The 23,927-nt window shown below is 39.7% G+C and overlaps 1 protein-coding gene across 3 annotated transcripts in view; it reads left to right on the top strand.

Moving 5' to 3' along the window:
* The first annotated feature begins 1,093 nt into the window (after nt 1-1,093).
* RAPH1 (Ras association (RalGDS/AF-6) and pleckstrin homology domains 1) overlaps nt 1,094-23,927 on the top strand; it is a 97,352-nt gene continuing 74,518 nt past the window's right edge. For all 3 annotated transcript variants that reach the window (XM_082840793.1, XM_082840792.1, XM_082840794.1), the window contains exon 1: nt 1,094-1,255. The gene's annotated coding sequence lies outside the window, so the exon portion shown is untranslated. The remainder of the gene's footprint in view (nt 1,256-23,927) is intronic.

The raw sequence follows: 23,927 nt of genomic DNA, 5'->3' as shown, positions 1-23,927 counted from the left end.
TACTTAGCAAGCAGATGGGAAGACATGGAAAAGGAATATTCACTGCAACAAATTTCAGGTCACACTCCGGATTTGTTAATTGTTTCAATGCTGTCAACAAATTTGCTTTGCATGTAGCCAGGCAAAAATGATTTAATTCTAGTTTTTTCTTCCTTTGATCAACTTTAGAAGGTCAAAATAAAGATATAAATTAAAATTTAAGTCCAAGTCAAGCCTACATCAAATTAAGCAGCATCTGAGTAACTTAGAGCTTGGTGATAAAGAATAAAGGTGCTATCACCTTACTCCTAAACCATTTCAATAAGGGGTGTGTGTGTGTGACAGAAATTAAGAACGCAAGATAAGCAAATTGCAAAGCTAAAAAGTAATCGAAGATAATTGAAATGTCCAATTTCTAAAAGCTTCCTAAAATAGTGCATGAAACTGCAGAGAGAGTCATTGGCCATAATGTGATTTCCTAAAAAAGGCCTCACACTGCAACAATGGTCAGTTTAAGTGCCTAAGGCCCCATCTGAGGGTTGCTGGAGTCCTGGAATACTCCAACAGGAAGGTGCACGCATACAAGTCCTTGACAGACGTGCTCAAGGCTTCACTGTGTCCCAGGGCCCTCGGAGAGAGGCCGCTGGACCTGCTTCCAAGGAAAAGCGAGCAGGGGTGGAACAGCACCGTAATTTTCCTCCCTCACTCATTCATTCTCCGATTCACTGGTTCCTGGAGGCGGTTCCCAGGGACGCGCTGAGGAAAGGCGGAGCGCGGGCGGCCCCCGCTGGGTGCGGTCGGGCGCCTGGGGCTGGGGGTGAGCCTGGCAGGCCAGGGGGCGCGGACCGTGGGCGCCCGGGAGGGGCGGGCTCGGCTGCCTGCGCCGGAAGTGAGTGGCGGGTGGCGGGCGGGAGTGGGGGGAGCGAGCGGTCAGACTCAAGTCGGTCAGCCCGGCGGCCGCCCGGCCCTCAGCCCCGCCTTCTGCGTCTCGGCCGGACGCGGCTGCATTCGGATCCGCAGCCGCTGGGCGCTGCGGCCGCCCCGCCCGCCGCGCGCTCCGCCCAGCCCCCGCCGCCGCTGCCAGGGCGGTCGGTCAGTCAGTCAGTCACGGAGCGCGCGGCGCGGGAGCTGCGGACCTTCGCGGCGTCTCCGGAGAAGGAGCGCCGCGCCTGGGGAGGAGGCGGCGGCGGCGGCGGCTGGACGAGCGCGAGCGGCGGCTGCCCAGCCCGGGGCCGCCCCGGAGCCGGGCCCGCCGGAGGACCGAGCCGTTGCCACGGTGAGTGCTCAGCCTCGCTCTCGGGCCCGGCCGGGCGCAGGGTTGGGAAGCGCTGCCGTCGCTCCCGCCTCCATTTTCCCGGCGCCCGGCCCCGCCATCCGGGCGCGTTGCGGACGGCCGAGCCTGGGGCGGGGTCGCGGCCGCGGCCGAGGCCGGGGCCGGGGCTGGTCGGACCTTGCCCGTCAGGCGGCCGGCCGGTGTTTGGGGGTCGGCGGGGCCTGGGCTGTACCCTGCGCCCCTGGGGGCCGCGACAGAGGGAGACAATGAGATGCAGGGCCGCCTGGGGAGGGTGCGGTTGGGCTTCTCCGACCCGGCACCGGGGACTGGTGGCCCGGGACCGCGGGAAGGAAAGGACTATTTCCCCGACTAGCCACAGAAACCAGTGATTCGGTGTCTGGGGTTCCTCGGGTTTCAGTGCTCCCCATCTTTCGTAAATGAGTTCAGTGCAGAGATTTAGGAAGGCGGGGCACCTTCTGTGTCTTCTTTCTAATTAAGCAGGCTGAGTAATTGCTCCATTGCTTTTGAGCCCATCTCTTCTGCGTCTGTTTGCATTCCCGCCGGAAATCCAAACTGCAGTTCATGCGGGGGGGGAGGGGGGGAGAAGGAAGGCAGTGTAATAGCATTAGGATGCCTTCGTTTTAAGACTGTTTGAAAGATGTGGTTAATAATTCAGGCGGAGTCTTAGGGTGTCCCCGCGGTGTGAGCTGGAAACCGCGTAAGTCATTGCTTGTAAGCATAAAGACGTGGCTTAGTATGAAATAAGAGCTTTGGGGAAGGGTGTAAGCGTTACATCAAATGTGACTTGTTTGTGTGTATCTCATATATTCTGTGGGAAGGGCAATTGGGGAAATCTGAGCGAACTGAACGGTTCACTTAGCCTCCAGATAAGGGTTGGTGTCGGCAGCATTTGTCTTGGTGATGTGGAGAGCTGCCTCTGTGTGTGAAGTCCGCGGTAAAGGGACGGTAAAGGTAACCAACCGGCTAGGGATGGGGCGTGATGGGGTTATTAAAATGGTGGTAGTGAGTCCGTAGGAATATTAAATTCAGCAAGTACTTATGGAATACCTACTATCTGTTAGGCAGGGTGGGGGATATAAAGTGAACAAGAATGCAGCGTATAGTGGTGGAGAGAGCTCTTTGAAGCCAGGGAAACCAGGGGCGCCGTAAGCACTGGAATTGGCTGGTATTGTGACGTTGGATAAGCTGTTGAACTCTCAACTGTACGGTTCTCTATCAGTAAAATGGGAATAACTAAGACCACCTGCTTACCTCCCGAGATGGCTGTCAAAGGAGTAAATGAGATAATGTATGCAAAATGCCTAGCACCTTGCAGGGCACCACGGCGTTTTTAACAAATGTTAATTCCTTTTCTCTCTAGCCTACTGCTCCTGAGATTTTCTTGGGGGAAGGTGGGAGAAGTGAATGTAAGTAATTGTAATGCAAGGCATTATATAATAAAATGTTGAAGGAGAGGTGCAAAATGGGGAAGTGAAGAGGCGAGGGAATAATTCTAAATTGGGAGCACTGGGGGAAAATTCATGGAAGCTGTGGCATTTAAGTGGAACCTTTAAGGATGGGTAGGATTTCAGCTGATGTAGATGGGCAGGGTGAGGACATTCCTAGTAGAGGTGGAGGAATTGAGACACAGCAATGGGGGAAGGGCAAAATTAGAGACACTCAAAGGCTTTTTAGCTCTTGTTGAGTCTGACCTTCAAAGATTGTCTCTGTTATTTTGCTTTCTGTGTTGTGAATTTACCAGAAACCAGATTTAGTATATTCAAGTAAGTACAGAAATGCCTACAAAGCTCAATACATGATTTTTTGGATAAGACATTTTGTGGTATTTGGACTGCTTCTCCCTCCTGTTTGAATTTAATAAAGAATTATTTGTAGCTAGTTCCTTGTGATGAATAATAGTTCTATTTGGCAGAAAAAGCCGCTGATATTGTCAGTCAGAGGTCTTACTAAGATTATATAGTGAGTAACTGGCTGAAAGATGTGGAGTAGTGGGCACATATTGGGTGTGTCTCAAACTCTTGATCAGTATTGTTTGTTTTCACAAATATTTTAACACTTAATTTTCGGAAGAGGTGTTTTTAACCATTGTCTTGTCTTTGAAAAGAATTAAAATGGCTTTTCTTTTGGTTTTGCTACCTTTTGGTTCCCATCCCATGCATAATTATTTATTAGATGAGCATGGTGGATGGCTATCACAATATTATTCACAGATACTTGGACACACATTATAAAATCTCATGACTTTGCCTTGGTTCTGAAGTAGTTGAATGTCAACATTAGTATTGTTGATCTCAAACACTTATTTTAGGAAAATTAATATTAGCAAAACAAGATATATGACCTCAAGCAAATCACTTTTCTTGGACTCTCAATTCCTTTACCTATAAAGTGAGAAATTTGGGTTAAATCACTGGTTTTCAATCTGTGTTTTACTGAACTCTAGAACTCTGAAGAGGACTTTCAGAGGTTCTCTAGGTGTTTGAGTTTAATTGCATTAAAATTGTGTTTTAAACCCAGAATAATAAAAAGCAGCTACTTTTTGAGATGCATTATTTTAAGTGCTTTACATGTATTGACTTATTTCATCCTTGCTATAATCCTGTGATGTAGGTTCTGTTAATATGTGAAAAAACAGGCACAGACTACAGAGCTATTAAGTGGCAGAGCTGGGTTTGAAAGCAGGCAGCATAACTCTTAAGCTTGTGTTCTTAACTACATTCCTATATTGGCCACCATAATAAATAACACGCAATTTTTTTTATTGTGGTAAAATATACAACATAAAATTTACCATTTTAACCATTTTTAATTGTACAGTTCAGCGGTATTAAGTACATTCACATAGTTGTGCAGCCATCATCACTATCCATCTCTAGAACTTTTTCATCCTCTCAAACTGAAACTCTACCCATTAAACATTAACTTCCCACCTCCTTTCCCTCTGGCCCCTGGTAACCACTTTTCTACTTTGTCTCTGTGATTTTTGACTACTCTAGATACTTCATATAAATGGGATCATGCAATATTTGTTTTTGCTTTTTATCTGGCTTATTTCACTTAGCACAGTATCTTTTTTTTGAATATCAAATTTATTTTTATTTTGGGGAGCATAATTAAACCTTTTATTTTATTATTTTTCTTAACATCTTTATTGGCGTATAATTGCTTTACAATGGTGTGTTAGTTTCTGCTTTATAACAAAGTGAATCAGTTATACATATATCCCCATATCCCCTCCCTCTTGCATCTCCCTCCCACCCTCCCTATCCCACCCCTCTAGGTGGTCACAAAGCACTGAGCTGATCTCCCTGTAGCACAGTATCTTTAAGATTCATCCATGTTGCAGCATGAATCAGAGTTTCATTACTTTTTAAGGCTGAGTAATATTTCATTGTATGTGTATATACCACATTTTGTTTATTCATCTGTAGATGGACATTTGGTTGTTTCCACCTCTTAGCTGTTGTAATACTGCTCTGAACATTGGTGTACACATATCTACTCAGGTCCCTGCTTTCACTTCATTTGGGTCTATACCCAGAAGTGGAATTGCTGGATCATATGGTAATTCTGTGTTGGATTTTTGAGGAACTGCCACACTGTTTTCTACAGCAGCTGCAGCATTTTACACATTTGCAGCTGCAGCCAGCACAAGGGTTTCAGTTTCTCCACATCCTTACCTCAACACTTGTCATTTTCTGTGTTTTTGATAATAGCCATCCTAATGAGTGTGAAGTGGTATCTCATTGTGGTTTTGATTTGTATTTTTCTAATGATTAGGGATGTGGAGCATCTTTTCATGTACTTGTTGGCCATTTGTGTATCTTCTTTGTAGAAATGTCTATCCAAGTCCTTTGCCAATTTAAAAAATTGGGTTGTTTTGCTGTTGTTGAGTTGTGGCAATTCTTTATATACTCTAGATATTAATCTCAGATCCATGATTTACAAATATTTTCTCTTATTCTGTGGGTTGCCTTTTTACTCTGTTGATAGTGTCCTTTGATGTATAAAAGTTTTTCATTTTAATGATGTCCACTTGATCTATTTTTTCTTTTGTTGCCTGTACTTTTGGTGTCCAGGAAATCATTGCCAAATCCAACGTCATGAAGCTTTTCCCCTGCATTTTCTTCGAAGAGCTTTATAGTTTTCGCTATTATATTTAGCTCTTTGATCCATTTTGAGTTAATACTTGCATATGGTTTTAGGTAAGGGTACAACTTCATCCTTTTGGTTGTGGATATCCAGTTTTTCCAGCACCATTTTTGAAAGAACTGTCCTTTCCACATTGAATGGTCTTGGCACCCTCTTGTACATATTTATAAAATTTTCTCACATTGAAAACAGTAGTGCTGCATTGGTTACACCTGCTTAATTGGGGGGAAGCATTCCTTAGAATGAAGCTTCTTTTACTATCTCTGATTATTTGTGAATTTTAAATGGGTAAGGAAAGTTGTAGTTTGCAGTAAGTATTTTAAAAATTCAGTCCTGTGCATGTCTATTCATATAGAATTGTCTAAACAGTACATTACTATGCCATATAAACTGTGTTTGGTTAAATGACAGGCAAGACTCAAGCCCATTCCTTTGGGGGTATACTCATCCTGTGTAAGTCAATTTGTTTAGTAACAAATGAACATGTAACACTAAGTCCTGATATCATGTTACAGTATAGATGTTTTATAGCTCATTGCAAGTTTTAGGTTTTTCTTGTTTGCCTTGTAAGCAGTTTTTAGATATTGTTACTAACTCATTTTGAAAGAAGAAAATTCTTATTTAAAAAATTTCTCAAATCAATTTAATTGAAACATATCCTGAGACTGCAAAAGAAACCATTAAAAGCTACTAAGAAAACAAAACAAGTGCTGCTACCTACTTGTAACTACTTATCTGAGTGAAATAAAAACAAAACTTTACAGAAATAAATGGGTTGTTTAGGTGTCAAGACTAACATCTCTAACCCTCATTTGTCTCTTTGAGTTTTTAATAAATTATATTTGAACATAAAATGGTATTAGCAGTGCTTTTGCAGTTATATATATTTGCCATGCTGCGTAAGATTTCTTCTGGAAAAGTTTTGTTGTGAAATATTAGAAACCCCTCAGATTATATGATGTCTACACTTCATCCTGTGCTCTTAATCACTGTCATTTTAAGATATAGTATTTACCACACTTTGGGGCAGATGTCTTAAAATACATCACTCAGGGCTTCCCTGGTGGCGCAGTGGTTGAGAGTCTGCCTGCCGATGCAGGGGACACGGGTTTGTGCCCTTGTCCGGGAAGATCCCACATGCCGCGGAGCGGCTGGGCCCGTGAGCCATGGCCGCTGAGCCTGCGCGTCCAGAGCCTGTGCTCTGCAACGGGAGAGGCCGCAACAGTGAGAGGCCCGCGTACAGCAAAAAAAAACAAAACAAAAACATCACTCATAACTTATAAATTGACTTTTTAAAAAGCATATGTTCTGCTATTCATAAAATATATATTGTTAGTCTGCTTTAGGCAGAGCTACGCATAATGGAGAAATCAAAGAAATAGGTATATCTCCCCTAAAAATAGAGAGGATACTAGTTTAAGTGCAGGATACAAGGAATCAGTAGAGAATGTAATTTAAGGGAGCAGAGTGTAAAAAGAAACAGAAGGGACTGGTGTTTGTTAGGCTTGGAAAAGAAGGGACAAGTCATCCCTTTACATGAGAAGAAAAGCAAGATTGCGTGGCCCATAATAGGTGTCTTGTCATTTGTGTAGCACTAAAAATGTAAGCCCCCTGGTGAAGAATGGTGAAATCTGGAGAAAATTAGAACTGTGAACATATTGAATAGGCCCAAATATTGTAGAATTACAATAGTAAGTACAGTTTTTAAATTGTACTTGAAAATTGAATGCTTTTTTGGAAATCACTTTTAGAATGATCTTACTAAGTTTGATATGTTTGAAGAAGAGTGTTAGCTAAGTCAGTACAGCAAAATAACTAGCAGTGTGACTTGAAAATACAATATATTCTTTATGTATCCCAGACTTTACGTGCCTCTATCCATGGTTCCAAGCATAGTTTATTTTCCCTAATTTTTCTAGTCAAAATTCTACTCATGCTTTGAGTCCCAGTTCCATTGCCACACACCTTTGTGAAACTGTTTGATACTAAGTAGAATTCATTGCCTTCCTCTTCATTCCTGTAGACCTTACTTGATTTTCCCTATATTGTAAATAATTGTATACTGTCTTAAATCTCCGATTCTGGAGTATTGGATCTAGTTTTACTCATCTGAAGTCTCTCAGTCCTTTAAATATAATAGAAGTGCAATAAAAACGGTTTTAACGAGGACTTCCGTGGTGGCGCAGTGGTTAAGAATCTGCCTGCCAATGCACGGGACACGGGTTCAAGCCCTGGTCCGGGAAGATCCCACATGCCGCGGAGCAACTAAGCCCATGTGCCACAACTACTGAGACTGCGCTCTAGAGCCCGGGAGCCACAACTACTGAGCCCGCGTGCCACAACTACTGAAAAGCCCGTGTGCCTAGAGCCCACGCTCCGCAACAAGAGAAGCCACCGCCATGAGAAGCCTGCACACCGCAATGAAGAGTAGCCCTCGCTCGCTGCAACTAGAGAAAGCCCGCATGCAGCAACGAAGACCCAACACAGCCCTAAATAAATAAATAAATAAAGATTTTAATGAAAGCCATCATTTGAAGAATTCTTTATGGTTGGTGTTACATCTCCTGAAAGGATCCATAAAAATCTAATAATGTTTATTTTATTTATAAAGAACAATTCTTTCTCGCCTTATTTGGTTTATTTTATAATGTAACAAATGACTTTAGAGACTTGTGAAGGGAATCAGTGATCCTCTTTATCTGTGAATAGAGTTCTTTATAAATGTTAGTAATGGCTCAAAAACCTTTTTGTTTACCCTAAGTTTTTAAAATAAATATTTGTTTTTTAAAGCAAGCGTAATGAATACAGTGCATTATGTTTGAAAAATCTTGGTTGTACTGCTTAGTAATACAGAAATTCCAAAGTCTGGATCTTAAATTTGTTTATTTTGGTACTTGGTTTTAATGCTTGTCTTAGCTAAAAGGCAGCTCATGCAGGGACACGTACCCCAAAAGAATAACTGCCTCTTTGGCTATACTTTCTAAATGGAGATACTCATTGTTGAATTTCTGTCCATCAATTATGCAGATTTGGCTAGCAAAGTTTGCCCTTTCTATGCAAACCAATGTGAGGATTTGCATTTATATGTTTTTAATAAATGTATTCAAAATCCAGAGAAACTACTACGTATGGAAGGCATTTAAAGAATTAGAAAATGGTTTTTCTGTGTTTAGAGTGTGCAGGTATGAGTATTCAAGATGACACACATTGACTTCTTTTGAAATACAGTTATTTTCTTACTAAAAAAGTGCTTCATTTACCTTTAAGGTACACGTAGATTAACTATGTTTTTGTTTTTAAAAACAACTGCTAGGTAGCATACTGCTAACCGTCACTGATCACAGAAAGTCAGCAAATTTAGACTTTGTGTGTGTGTGTGTGAAAGATAAATGCTTAACTCATCTTTAAATTTGACAGCTCTTTTAAAATACTTTGCCATGAGACAACCAGTAAACCTGTTTGGTATAAAATATTTAACTGGTCACTCCTCAACTACATCAGCAACATTCTGTAACACTTGGTGCTGTTTCTGCTTCAGCTTGTCATTTGCTGCAGTAGTTGCATTTGAGGTTAAACCTTACTTCCCCTGCCCCAACTTTCTTTTGTTGAGGTCAAAGCAGCTGCTTCATGAAGGATTAGATAATACAGTTTTTCCATAAAATATTGTTTCTATAAAGGAAATCATTTACTGTAAGAATATGTCTTCCCTGGAACACCAGTCTCTTGTAGCAATTTACAAAAAGGTGCGTTCTTTATTTCATTTTTTTTTTTTTTTTTTTTTTTTTTTTTGCGGTACGCGGGCCTCTCACTGTTGTGGCCTCTCCCGTTGCGGAGCACAGGCTCCGGACGCGCAGGCTCAGCGGCCATGGCTCACGGGCCCAGCCGCTCCGCGGCATGTGGGATCTTCCCGGACCGGGACACGAACCTGTGTCCCCTGCATCGGCAGGCGGACTCTCAACCACTGTGCCACCAGGGAAGCCCCTTTATTTCATTTTTGAAAAAGATTCCAGCAAATACTATCACTCTTCCCTCTAAATATTTAGAATCATTTAGTACCAGAATACTTAGACTACTTTATATATATGATGTGTGACTGTCTGACAGGTGGCCACAATGAAGAGGCCAGTGTCGTTTTCTATGATAAGGATACGCATGTATTATATTGTATTACATTATATGGTACTTAAAATACATATGTGTATTAAGATAAAGATTAAATAGAACTCCTAATATGTTGTTCTTATACCCTAATGGATCATCACTCATACTTCCTGGGTTATAATCACCTCCATTTTGGAAATTGCTATACAAGCTTATTGAAGTACTGTTGATAATGATGAACCTTTTATATCAAGTTCCATTTCATAGTGTATAATATACTTGTATGAAGCCATCTTAAAAATAAAGCACTTGGGACAAGACATTCTGATTTTCTTACTAGTTAGAAAGAAATGTTTGTGGAAGAAAAATAGATAAATTTCAACAAAGTGAGACCTTAATAAAATTTATTCTTTTAAAAAAATTTTATTTATTTATTTATGGCTGTGTTGGGCCTTCACTGCTGTGCACGGGCTTTCTCTAGTTGCGGCGAGTGGGGGCTACTCTTCGTTGCGGTGCGCGGGCTTCTCATTGCGGTGGCTTCTCTTGTTGTGGAGCACGGGCTCTAGGTGAGCAGGCTTCAGTAGTTGTGGCACGCAGGCTTCAGTAGTTGTGGCACGTGGGCTCTAGAGTGCAGGCTCAATAGTTGTGGCGCAGGGGCTTAGTTGCTCCGCCTCATGTGGGATCTTCCCGGACCAGGGCTCTAACTCGTGTCCCCTGCATTGGCAGGCGGATTCTTAACCACTGCGCCATCGGGAAGCCCAATAAAATTTATTCTTTACCACAATTGAAGTTACTAGCTTATTTTAGAATCTTCAGTTTGGATTTTACATTATGCTTTCAGGAGTTAGGGTGAATTAAAAGTACCCATTTAAAATTTAATTTAGTAATTCAGTAGTGTTGATAGACATAATTTTTCCATGCCCATAGTGAGCATTTTTTTCCTTGAATCTCTAGCAAGATAGAAAACGTTTCCATGACTCTACCCTTTATCTTTCCCTTTCTTCTCTACTTCTGCAACTGCAGCCACAGTTGCTTCATCACAGATACATTTTGCCTGTTCTAGAATTTTGTATTAGTTGAATCATATGTATATGTTCCTTTGTCTCTGACTTCTTGCCCTCAGCATGATGTTTTTAGATCCATCCATGTTATTGCTTGTATCAGTCGTTTGTTTCTTTTTATTGTGGAGTAATATATGCAATTGTACGAATATTGAATGTACCATAGATTTGTTTATCCAGTTACCTGTTGGTGGGCACGTGGACTGTTTCCAATTTGGGACTACTGTGAAGAAAACTGCCATGAATATTTTTGTACAAGTGTTTTTGTGGACAAATGTTTCATTTCTCTTGGATAAAGGAGTGGAATTGCTAGGTCATACGTAGATGTTCCTCTTTTTAAAGACTTGTATTTGAAGAACAATATACACATGTATCATAAACGTACACTTCTACAACCTGAATACTCCTGTGTAACCAGAACATAGATGAAAAAGAAAATTACCAGTGTGCCAGAAACCCTCCTCATATTTGCTTTTCTATATGACTGCCCTGTCATGGGTAGCCACTGCCTTGACTCCTTACTCTAATTTTGCTGTAAAGTCTTTTGGTTTGCTTGTTTCTTTAAATTTTTTTTCTACTTTATTGAGGTATAATTTCCACATAATAAACTGCACGCATTAAAGGATACTGTTTGATAAGTTTTCATACACCTGTTAAGCTGTCACTGCAAACAAGGTAGGGAACATATTCATCATCCCCCAGTTTCTTCACATCCCTTTGCCAGTCATACTCCCCTCCACCTCTGTCTCCGTGCAACCTGGCACTGTAGATTAGTTTGAATTTTCTAGAATTTGATGTATGGAATCATACAGTGTTCTCTTTCAGTCGTTCTCTCTCTCTAGTCTGGTTTATTTTTATGCAGAATAATGATTTTTTTTAACAATTCTATACAAAAGTCTTTATTTTAACATTAAAAAGAAAGAATCCCATGTTCTTTCTCACAGCTTTACCAGACTGAACCATCCGATAAGTTACACGCACACAGGGACTTGGCAGGTTATTGCACAGCTTTGCAACGGGTTGAGTCAGGACCAAGTGGCCACCTTCCCCACAGCTGGGCTCTGAATAATGATTCAGAATAATGATTATAGATTGATGTAATAGAATAATAATTTTTAGATCGATCCATATTGTTTGGATTAGTTCCTTTTTATTACTGAATGGTATTACATTATGTGTATATACCACATTTTGTTTATCCATTCACCTGTTGATAGCTATTTGGGCTGCTTTCATTTCTAGCCTTTTACTAATAAAGCCGCTGTGACATTTTGTACAAATGGAGACAGATATATGTACACATATATCTTCATGAATATGTTTTTATTTCTCTTGGATAAATACTACGAGGACATGCTGAGTTATATAGGGTACATGTATTTTTAATTTTTTAAGGAACAGGCAAACTTTTCCAAACCTGTATCATATTATGTATCCAACAGCATTATATGACAATTTTAATTACTCTACATCCTAGCACTTGGTATCGTCAGTCGTTTTCATTCTAGCCACTGGAATGGATACATAGTGGTATCTCATTGTGCTTTTAATTTGCATCTCCCTGATTACTAATAATGTTGAGCGAATTTTCATTTTCTTATTAGCCATTTGGGAAGTGACTGTGCAAGTCTTTTGCCCATTTAAAAAATTGGGTTGTTTTATCTTTTTAAATTTAGTTGTAGCAGTTCTTTATATATTCTAGGTACAAGTCCTTTATCAGATATATTTGTGATTTTTTTTTTTTTTTGTGGTATGCGGGCCTCTCACTGTTGTGGCCTCTCCCATTGCGGAGCACAGGCTCCGGACGCGCAGGCTCAGCGGCCATGGCTCACGGGCCCAGCCGCTCCGCGGCATGTGGGATCTTCCCGGACCAGGGCACAAACCCGTGTCCCCTGCACCGGCAGGCAGACTCTCAACCACTGCGCCACCAGACAAGCCCTGTGAATGTTTTTTCTTAGTCTGTGGCTTCCCTGTTTATTTTTTAGTGGTGTATTTCAGATAGCAGAAGTTTTGATATTGCACTTCATCAAAATGATCAATATTTCCTTTTATGGTTAGTGATTTCTTTGTCCTAATAAATCTTGGCCCACACTAAAGTTGCAAAGCTATCTCCCTATGTTTTTTCCTAGGAGCATTATCACATTTCAGTCTGTGATTCATTTTGTTTATGGTGTGATGTAGAGGTCGAACCCCACCCCCCATCCCATGTTTATACAATATCCATTTGTTCCAGCATCATTTATTTAAAAAAAAAAAGTGCTTTCCATTTTTGTCAATTATATCTCAGTAAAGCTGAGGAAGGCCTCCTTTCCTTTCCTCCTTTGAAATCTTCGTTGAAAATATTTGACAATAAGTGTGGGTCTATTTCTGTACTCTCCATTCTGTTACATTGATGTAATTCTCTCTTCTTTTGCTAGAATTACATTGTCTTGATTACTTAGCCTTATCAAGTTCTTTTCGCCGATTGTTTTGACTATTTTAGGTCACTTGCCTTTCCATATAAATTTTAGAATTAGATATTGGGATATACACCAGGAGTGTTATAATTAAATTGGAAACCTAGTCAATATGGGGAGAATTGGCTTATAATAATATAGTATCTTCCAATCCATTAACATGGTATATCTGTCCATTTATTTAGATCTCTGATTTCTCTCAGCAGTATTTTACATTTTTCACTTGGCATAGAATAAACACTGCTTGCTGTCCTATTTGTATCTTTTTTTTTTTATGGCCAAATCATACTTTACACAAGCTTATTTTTATAAGTAAAGGTTTGGTATGGAGATTTTCCATTTGATAACCTTTATCTAATGCATAGATGAAGGGACCACCTGTTCTGATGTGACAGTGCTACAAATAGAGGAGACTGAAACATATCTTTAGAAACATTAAAGCAGAAGCTTACAGCTTTATAGTTATTGGCATAATTCTTTTGACTTGTATGGTTGTGGATATTAATATTTAAAGAGACTTATCTTTATTAGCATAGCCTAGTATTTTTAGAATCAGAAGTGAAACAGAATCTTATCAGTTTAATTGGAGCATTAGTTCTTACCAGAGGAGTTTGCATTTTGAGTTTGCATTTTATAGTTTGCCTTTTCTTCCCCCTTTCATTAATAATACTAATGGAAATACGCAACTCTCAGAAATGTATAAAGAAGAAAATAAAACATAATCCTACCACCCAGGACTGATTACAGTTAAAATTTTGGGTATATTTTCTCGTGTGTGTGTGTGCGTGCACATGCCTTTTATATAGCTCATTATTGTATGCATAATTTAGTTCTTCTTTCATTTAAATGCTTATATCACTAGCATTTTCCCACGCATTAAATGCTTTATGAATAATTTACAACATCTGCATTATAATCCAGGATGGACAATAAAACACACTTGAATTTACTCAGTTTTTCTTTTTTTGTGGGATATTTAGTTGCCTTTCCCCCTCCCCGTGTGTGTGTGTGTGTGTGTGTGTGTGTGTGTGTGTGTGTGTGTGTGTGTAATATTTGGCTTTAATGAGCATACTTGTTCACAATCTTTGTCCGTATTTTTAATGTCTTTCTAACATTGTTTTAAAGTCAGAAAAGTTTTAAACTGAAGTGTAAGATATGATAGACATCTACATCCTCATCACCAGGAGTAATCAATTGTTTATATTTTGCTTCAAATAATTTGTTGAAGGAGAAGTAACAGATAAAACAAAAATCCTCCCCAGATAACAATTTGTGTTATTCTGGTGCATATTTTAGCGCATTTAACAAATGTGTGTCCATAGAATTTTACTTATTACTGTCTGTGCTTTTGAATTTTATAGAAACAATAAATTATATCTTCTTCTGAAATTTGCATATTTTACTCAACTGTGTGGTTTGAAATTATTAGTACTGGTTCTTGTAGATCCAGTTCATTCTTTTTATCAGAATAAGCCAGTTTTTCCATTCCTCTTTTGAGGGGGGTTAGTTAGATAGATAGCATGCCACAGTGAACATCCTTTTACATTTCTCCTGGTGCTTGTACCTTACATATTTGGGCACTTAGAAGTGGTATTGCAGGATCATAAGGTGCATAATCTCCAGAAGGCTCTCCAAAGCGGTGGGGAGTACATGTCCCGACCGGCAATGTTCTCATTGCTCCACATCCTCCCCGCCCCCTAGTTTTTATCAGACTTACTGTTTTTGCCAACTTGATGAGTACGAAATGGATAATATTTTTTTCTTTAGTATGTTTTTAGAGATATTGTTATTAGGATGGGAGCACAAGGTTCTGTAGCGTATTCAGTGAAACTTTTTATCCTTGGAAATTGTATTCTTTCAGATATCCATTAAGAAATGTTTTCTAATCACACATTAAAACTTTTAAAGAGTTTTGAATAAAAGCATTGTTGTTTATGTTTATTCACAGTGGGGTATAATTGTTTTGTCTAAAGAAGTATTATCTGTCCTGGCTATAAGACTAATATTGGAGAATTACCTAAAATGCATTAACTCTTATGTTGTGACATCTGTGTAGATAATTTAGATGATTATTTGGCTAACAGAACCTTGACTGATTTTACTTCTTGTGAGCTTTTTGGGGAAACATTTAATTTTTTAAATCATGTACAGTCAAGTAAAAATGTAATATCCAGTTGTAATTTTTTTCATTTCAACAACTGACAATTGCTTATGACACAAGAGTAGAAATGATTTACTGTGGAAATTCTGAATGTATTATTCCTACAAAAGTTGTCTTCCCTAACCCTTTTCCCTACTGTGTGTGTATGTGTATAATAATACACATTTCCAGTTTAAAATATTGTAACATGTAGGTACATTAATTTTAAAAGTAAAGAATATAAAAGATGTAAAAGTTCTGTTCTCTGTTGGAGATTGTAATAAAACTGCCTGAAGGCAGGGACCATGTCTACCCTTTAAATAGCTATATTCTCTGTGTTTTTCTGTACAGTGCCTGACTCATAGTAGTATTTCACTAAGTATTTGTTGGATGAATGATATTATTTCTTGCTAAGTAGTAATCTTAAGTGAAAAATAACTACTTTTTTAGTACAGATAAACACAGACTTAATTCTGTGTGAACCTAGAATTCTGTCAGTATTTATTCTTAAATGGTAATATTTAAGCTTTGGTTTTTTTGGTCTTCTGAGTGAGAAGCAAGCAAGTAAAGGCAAAAAAAGTGGTAGTTTTTATTATAAAGAAACTCAACTCTGGATCTTTTTTTTTTTTTTTGCGGTACGCGGGTCTCTCACTGTTGCGGCCTCTCCCGTTGCGGAGCACAGGCTCCGGACCACAGGCTCAGTGGCCACGTCTCACGGGCCCAGCAGCTCCGTGGCATGTGGGATCTTCCTGGACCCAGGCACGAACCCGTGTCCCCTGCATCAGCCGGCAGGCTCTCAACCACTGCGCCACCAGGGAAGCCCAACTCTGGATCTATTTTTAACTGAAAAAGAAAACTAACTTTTTAGCCTAAGAATTCACTTGGAGTCCCTCTGCATGATTTAGGTGTATTTTAGCCTGTGAACGTCCAGTTCTCTCTCCATGACTTCTGACTTGACTTCCTTATTGTCTCACCTCTCTGCTCCTGTATCTTTGCCCCTAGTCCTTGTGGGCACAAAGCGCTTTCCTTTACGAGCCAAGGGTCTCATAAATTTAGTGACTTTATTGACCATTTGGAGGTTTACAAGGGAGAAATCACATGATGTGTATGTAGCCTTTTACCGTCTTACAGCCTCTGCACCCCATCTGTGGCTACTTTCCCCAGCCAGCTCTTCAGACCTGCCACCATTTTTTTATCCTGTAGAGCTTTCTCAGAACTTTAGTCCCCCACTCTCAATGTAGTTTTCACGAGGAGTAGCACTGTGTTGTGTTGTCTATTGCTGTGCAATGGATCACCCCAGAGCTTAGTGGCTGAAGACAGCAGCAATCGTTTTATTATTATTTCAAATGGTTCTGGGGGTTGCCCAGGCTTAGATGGTTCCCACTGGGAATGTCTCATGCAGTTGCAGTCAGGGGCAACTGGAGCTGGAGTCCTCTCAAAGGATTCCTCACTTACCTGTCTGGTGGTTGAAGCTGGGACCTCAGCTGCGGCTGTGGGCTAGTTTCTACACTTAGCCTCCTTCTCTGTGGCCTGGGCTTCCTCACAGCATAATGTTGGGTTCCAGCAGCAGCTTTCCAAGAGAAACAGCAGGTGGAAGCTGTTAGCACTTTTGATGATCTAGTCCCCGAAGTCACTCAGCGTCACTTCCTCCATAGTTCATAGGTCCTCCCCAGAGTCCAGGGAAAGGAACATAGACTTTACCTCTCAATAAAAAGAGTGTTAAGGCAAATTGTTGTGAGAAGAGGAAATGAGACTGGGGATATTGTTGCAGTCATTTGGAAACTATCATCTATCTTACTATATCAGGTAGGTTTACTGATCCCCAGCTGAAATTCTGATGAACAAAATTTTATCCACCTTCTTTTATCTGAAAAAATTTCATTACAGATGATGAGGAAGTTATAGATACGTTCAAATGCCACTGCCTTTAAGAATGAAGGTTAAAAAGTAATCTTTAATCCTGCTGTCTCTGTTCGTTGGAGCATTTCAAATGTATAAATGTGTGGACTCCATCCCAGTCTCCCAATAATTAGAATGTACTGGACGGACCAAAGGCATATATTTAAAAGCTTCATGGCAACCTATTAGCGAGGATTCAAGCCTTCTGCCTGTACTCCCCATATATTTACCAGTGCCACACCACCTTCCTGTGGACTCACTAACATTTTGAAACTTCCCTCCTCTCTTTATATTCAAAGTATATGATATCAATAGAAAACAGTGGTAGTCTGTACTAGAGTGCTAAATAGTGTGATAAGACTGTAAGTAAAAAACTGAAATTTAAACGAACATACAAGCTGTAGTCATCAGGGCAGTTTCATAAGAGTGAACTTAAATTGGATCTTGAAAAATAGATGGAGCTTAGATATGTTTTGTATTGATGGGAAACTCTTCTACTCAATTGGTTGTGAACATTATTTTTTTATTGAAGTATAATTGATATGAACATTATCTTTAATCATTTAAACAGATATCTTGGAGATGGTCAAATGGATCATTTTGCTCTCAAATGTGAAGATTAAATGCAAGGGATCTCTTTTTGATACAGTAGATATTTCTATTTTGCTTATCTGTTTCAGACATGGTTTAACAAAGTCAAAGGCATTCCTCCCTGTGACAGCCTCTGAAAGACTACTGTAGCAGTTTATCATTTTTTTCTATGTCCAAATTATTAAATCTGATTTTAAGTAAATCTGTCAATGGTGTTTAAACCCTTTTAAATGTTTTCATCAACCACCTTCTTAAATAGAGAAGTAAAGAAAACATCATTGATAGAAGCTGGGCCACAGTGAAAATAGGAAGCCCTCAGTAGATGTTACCTATACGCCAGACTCTGAAGTCTTTAATGTAGATTATTTCATGTATGCTTCACCATAAGGATGTGGGATGATTTTACAAATGAGGACACAGGTTTAGAAGATGTAAAAGGACTAATACAAGTTTATGGAGCTATTCAGTATTCAAATCAGGTAATCTAATAACTGGAGAGCCCCAGCTCTTAACCAAATCAAGTTCATTTTCTTCATCTGGGAATGCCTATGAAACAGTGATGGAAGAAAGGACACCACTTAGCCATCTGTGGAATGACAAATTGTAACCAAGAATGTCTTCTTTTTTGTATATTGTAGATATGGCTCCAGTCATGTGAACCTTTTAGCTATGATCAAAAACAGTGCACCAAACTTAACACTACCTGACCATTATTAGATTTGGCCAATGTGGTGAGATGAGAATCACTGATATTTTGAAACCTACCCCCTCTTTTCTTTTTTAACCCCACATGCTGTTTAGCCAAAACTTATAATGGTTAGGCATTGTTACTGGTTTCTTTAAGGTTGTAGGAAGATTAGTGAAGTTATTGGTTTTTATATTTTTAAATTTAATTTTAATAAAATTTTAATTTTTTGTTTAAATTTTGTTGAGAGGTTAATAAAGAACAGGTAAATGTTTTTTATTTTATTTACTTTTTAAAATAATTATTTTATTTTTGGCTGCATTGGGTCTTCGTTGCTGCGCGTGGGCTTTCTCTAGTTGTGACAAGCGGGGGCTACTCTTCGTTGCGGTACGTGGGCTTCTCATTGTGGTGTCTTCTCTTGTTGCAGAGCACAGGCTCTAGGCGTGTGGGCTTCAGTAGTTGTGGCACACGGGCTCAGTAGTTGTGGCTCGCGGGCTCTAGAGTGCAGGCTCAGTAGTTGTGTCGCACAGGCTTAGTTACTCCGCGACATGTGGGATCTTCCCAGACCAGGGCTCGAACCCATGTCCCTGCATTGGCAGGCAGATTCTTAACCACTGCACCACCAGGGAAGTCCTGGGTAAATGTTTTTAATCTTTCCTCTCTCTGAGACTTTCTTTGAACTTCAGTTTCCTCATTATAATAAGATGGAAGTGATACCACCTGCTTTCCTGCTTTTTCGAACTAGAGCAGTGTACTCCTAGACTCCCCTAGGTGTGTCTGTGCAAGTGCACACAGGGTTAGGGATTCAGAGGGATTGGGAATGCAGAACCATAGAATAAATGTCACCATTATCCTGGAGTTCTAAATTTATTTGATAGGCAGTTTTAAACACTTTTTCTATTTTAACTTATAGAGCAGAATGTAAAATTAATATGAAATTTTAAGATAAGATAGTTGAATTCAAAATAAATTTTAGGTGTACAGCAAGCCCACTCCAGGGATATTGCTCATTTTGTCACTGGCAGCCACTTTTCATACTTCTTGGAATCCATATTTTGTTGTGCAGTAAGTCAAATTTAATTCTTTCTTGTAATGATGACCATTTCTACTGTTCAGACAAATGAATAGATTGTGGGAGGTAAAACCGAAACCCATAAAAACCCTAACAGTATTAAATTATTAGAAGTCAAGCACCCTGAACAAGTTCTAGACTCCTGCTGAGACTTCATTTGTGTTGGGAGTTCGGGTTGCAGAGAAGGTGGAAAAGCGAGCTGCCTCAAGCCCCTCCCTCCCCTTAAGCAGTATGCCTAAAGAGTAACTGGAAAAGAGGTGCTTTTCCTCTGGAATTCAGACTGGAGAGAGAAGACTGATAAATTTGAAGGGATTTAGAGTGAAGTCAGTAATTAAGTAATAGAACTTCAGTCAAGAATAGGTTGAGAAGGGTGAGGAGAGGCCTTTGGATTTAACTAGTCCTTTTTTTTTTTTTTCCCAGACTAAAAAAATGAGGTCTAAGGATTTAAATGATTTAGCCCATAGTTTCTGCTAGTTAGTGGCAGAATAAGAATTTCCAGTTTCCTGACTTCTTATCCCAGCTGGCTTAGGCTAGGAACATCTTGCAGACTTTCCTTAAACGGACCAGCTTTTCAGTGTTATTAGATAATAAAGGTTTCTGCTCTTACTAATTCATATTTAGGGCATAAAAATGAAAGGTTTACTTACTTGAGTTTTCTTGTTAGCCAGAATTTGTGTTAAAATGTTAGAGGATGTTTATTTAACATCTATTGTTTAAACATTCCACAAACTCGTTCTGAAAATTTCAGTTAACTATAGACTCTCTCCTCTTTACCCAAAACAAGTCTTGACCATCAGTCTTATTTATTTCCATTTTTGGCTGGTTAATGTCAGGAATAATGAGCCATCTCTGGTTGGTTTTCTGACTCCTGCCACAATAAAATACTAAGATATGCAAAGATGTGGGATTTACTAGTAAAGTGATTCTCCCCAACCTTGAGCTTCTATTCAGAATTCTGGTTAATTCTAAACATTTGTTTTAGCAACTGTATAAATTTTGGATTTTCATATGCAGGAATTTGGATTAGCACCTTTGAAGGATACTGAGAGAGGGAAATGATGGAACAGAATGGGGAGAATCTAAAGCATGGTATGTAAAGCAGGTTGCAGAACAGGATTACAGAATTTTAGAATGAAACCTTGGAAAGGAGAGAAAGGGATATAAAGGAGGTTGAGAGAAGAGATGCATTGTGATAAATGTATTGATAAACTTCCTTATACTTTGAATTGAATAAATTATTTGCTTAAGACTAGTTTGAGTTAGGTTTCTGTCACGTGCAGAAACCCTTACTAATACTCATTTAATTTTTTTTTAAATTTATTTTTGGCTGCGTTGGGTCTTCGTTGCTGCGCGCGGGCTTTTCTCTAGTTGTGGCGAGTGGGGGCTACTCTTCCTTGCCGTGTGTGAGCTTCTCATTGCAGTGGCTTCTCTTGTTGAGGAGCATGGGCTCTAGGTGCGCGGGTGTCAGTAGTTGCGGCACAGGGGCCCTAGAGCGCGTGGGCTTCAGTAGTTGCGGCTCGAGGGCTCTAGGGTGCAGGCTTGGTAGTTGTGGCACGTGGGCTTAGTTGCTCTGCTGCACGTGGGATCTTCCCGGACCAGGGCTCGAACCCGTGTCCCCTGCACTGGCAGGTGGATTCTTAACCACTGCACCACCAGGGAAGTCCCTCATTTGTTAATTTTTATAAGAGAGTCATATAACACAGCTGTTGAATCAGGTCATATAATATAAAACTATTCTGCTGAAACTAAAATGCATTGTAGAGTTTTTTTTTCTAAACCATTCCTCTATTATAGAGAAATTAATTTTAAATGTGTTGGTTCCTTTAAGTTAGTATTTTTGAGAGCCGGATAAATTAGCCCCCCCCCCTTTTTTTTAAGAAATGCACCTTTAGCTTTGAGTCATCTTAAATTAGATGTCATCTTAAATTTTAAGTCATCTAAAATTAGAAATATTTAACAAAAAAAAGTTGAAATTCAGATGAAGAATTGATTCTTTGGTAGTTGCTCTGGGGTGAAAAATGAGAACCATATGGTCTCTTTCTAGAAGCCTACAACCTAGTTGGGTGTGGAGGGTCATAAGGCAAGTGCACAAATAACCACCACACAATACAAAGCTGATTAGTGATAAATGCCATAGAGAGGTACAAAGTTCATGGGTCTCTCAGAGGAAGTAGTACCTAATTCTTCTTTTGTTTAGCAGTGTTTAAACTTTTTTTTTAGTTTTCTTTAAATTAAGATATACATACATAACATTCACTTTTTTCTTTTTTTTTGCGGTACTTGGGCCTCTCACTGTTGTGGCCTCTCCCGCTGCGGAGCACAGGTTCCGGAAGCGCAGGCTCAGCGGCCATGGCTCACGGGCCCAGCCGCTCCGTGGCATGTGGGATCCTCCTGGACCGGGCACGAACCCGTGTCCCCTGCAGACAGACTCTCAACCACTGCGCCACCAGGGAAGCCCTAACATTCACATTTTTAAAGTGTAAGTTTCAGTGGGTTTTAATATTCACAGGTTGTGCAACTTCACCACTATCTAATTCCAGCATAAACTTTTTAAAAAATTCAAATATTTTTAGCTATGATATGCCCTCTAGTTCTTAGGCTCCACCACTCCCTACTGGTTTACATCTGGCTGCCTCTGGTCTTTATATTGGCCACCTGATTCCTGAAGGCATTTAAGTTTGCCTCCAGGCTTGAGGAGTTGTTTTTCTAGTTTCCTTTACCTTGGAAGCAAATGCCCGCATTACCCTGGGGTTGCAGGTGTGGGGAATACTGGCTGCTGTCTTGCTGAGCATCCTTTTCCCCACCTCTATCCCTTTTCCCACTCTACCCTCTGACTCCTCCAAGAATGGTCCCCACCTCTGCTGCAGCCTTTTGAGAGGGATGACTTCTGTTGCCTTCGAGAGGGCTTCCTTGGAATAAAATCCAAACTGCTTTTCTTGGCTTACAAATCCTTACATGATCTGGCTTTTTCTTCTCATCAGACTAATCTTTCTGTTCCATGACCTAGCAAACTTGTACCCTCTGCCTGGAATGCTTTTCTTTCTGATCTTTGCATGTCTGATTCTGTTTTGTCATTCATATCTCATTTTAAATATCACTACTCAGAAAGGTCTTCCCTGGTCATTGACTCTAAAGCGGCTACTTGCTCACTTTCCACACAACTCTAATTTATTTATCACCACAGTTGTCATGGGTCTGATTTTGTTGCTGTTGTTAATAATTTTCTCTCCACTAAAATGTAAGTTCAGTGTTAGTGGGTCCCTTGTTTGTCACATGTATAACTGCATCCTGAGCTTCTAGAGCAGTGTTTGGCACATAGCATGTGCTTAATACGTTTATTTGTTGAATAAATGGTTGCTTTGAACTATGGCTCTTGCACTGGTTCATCTGCCAGTATGATTCCATTTCTGTCTTACAGAAATTTGCCAAAAATCTCAGGTCCTTTGATGCCTTTGCCGGCTCCAGCTCTCACTGCCTTTATGAGTTAATTCCCTTTTGTAATTGTTTACTGTCATTTCAATGGAATGAAATGTATTCTGTCTGTCTTTTGACAGATTGAGATGTTTTAGTCAGGTTGAAAACATGAACAGCAGCCAAGTTAGGAAAGCATGGCTTGTTTTTTTGACAATACTAAGTAGTTTAGGTTGATTGAAGGGTAGAAAATAAGGTTGAGAATTTAGGTTGAGGCCATGTCAGAGAGGGTCTGAAATCATGAAGAGTTTGTACTTAATTCAGAATGTCCTGGGGAACCCTTGTGGGGTGTTCGAGCAGAATCATGACTTGAAAAGAGTTTTTAAGGAAGATTGTTCTGACAGTGATGTAATAAAGAAGAGAGGTCAGTTAGGAAGTTACTAGAATAATCTGAGGATGATTCATTGTGAATCTGAACCAAGATAGTGGTCAACAAAATGAAAAGGAGGGCAAGGAGTTAGAAAAATATTTGAGCCTCCTGGTGCTGACACTGATAAATTTCTCTGTAATAATTACAGTTCAGCAATGTGACTTTTTGTTTTAAATGGATTGGTTGATTGTATGGGGAACTGTATAGAATATCTTCTGTCAGTAATGTGTTATAAATGTCTTTCTTAGAATTTTTACATTTATGAGAGAGCTGAAACAGAAAGCAGACATCTCAGCTTTGTTGAGTTGGGGATATTTGGTCAACTCTGGCACTTCATATCCCTGGATGTTGGCAAGAGGTCAGGGAATACGTTAATGAATAATGCAGGGTGGTACAAGTGTTTCACTGTTTAACTCCCTTTGTTCTCACTAAATGTAACAATTTAAAAAATCAAAACATCTTTTAAAAATCCCATCTTAAAGTCTATATTTAGCTTTAGCCTTATTATTTGATTAAATAGTAGTCTTTGATTTAGAACTGAATTCTGATTTCTTCCTGACCTACCTGTGATTTTAACCAACTTTTTTTTTTTTTTCACTTAGTTGCTTTATTTTTACATCTGAAGTTTGGAAATGGTTGTCTTTTGCCTCTGAAAG

This window comes from Leucopleurus acutus, assembly GCF_964270905.1.
Source record: "Leucopleurus acutus genome assembly, chromosome: 6".
Taxonomy (NCBI): domain Eukaryota; kingdom Metazoa; phylum Chordata; class Mammalia; order Artiodactyla; family Delphinidae; genus Leucopleurus; species Leucopleurus acutus.
Note: the sequence above shows the minus strand (reverse complement) of the source record. Positions and strands in the feature narration are given on the sequence as shown.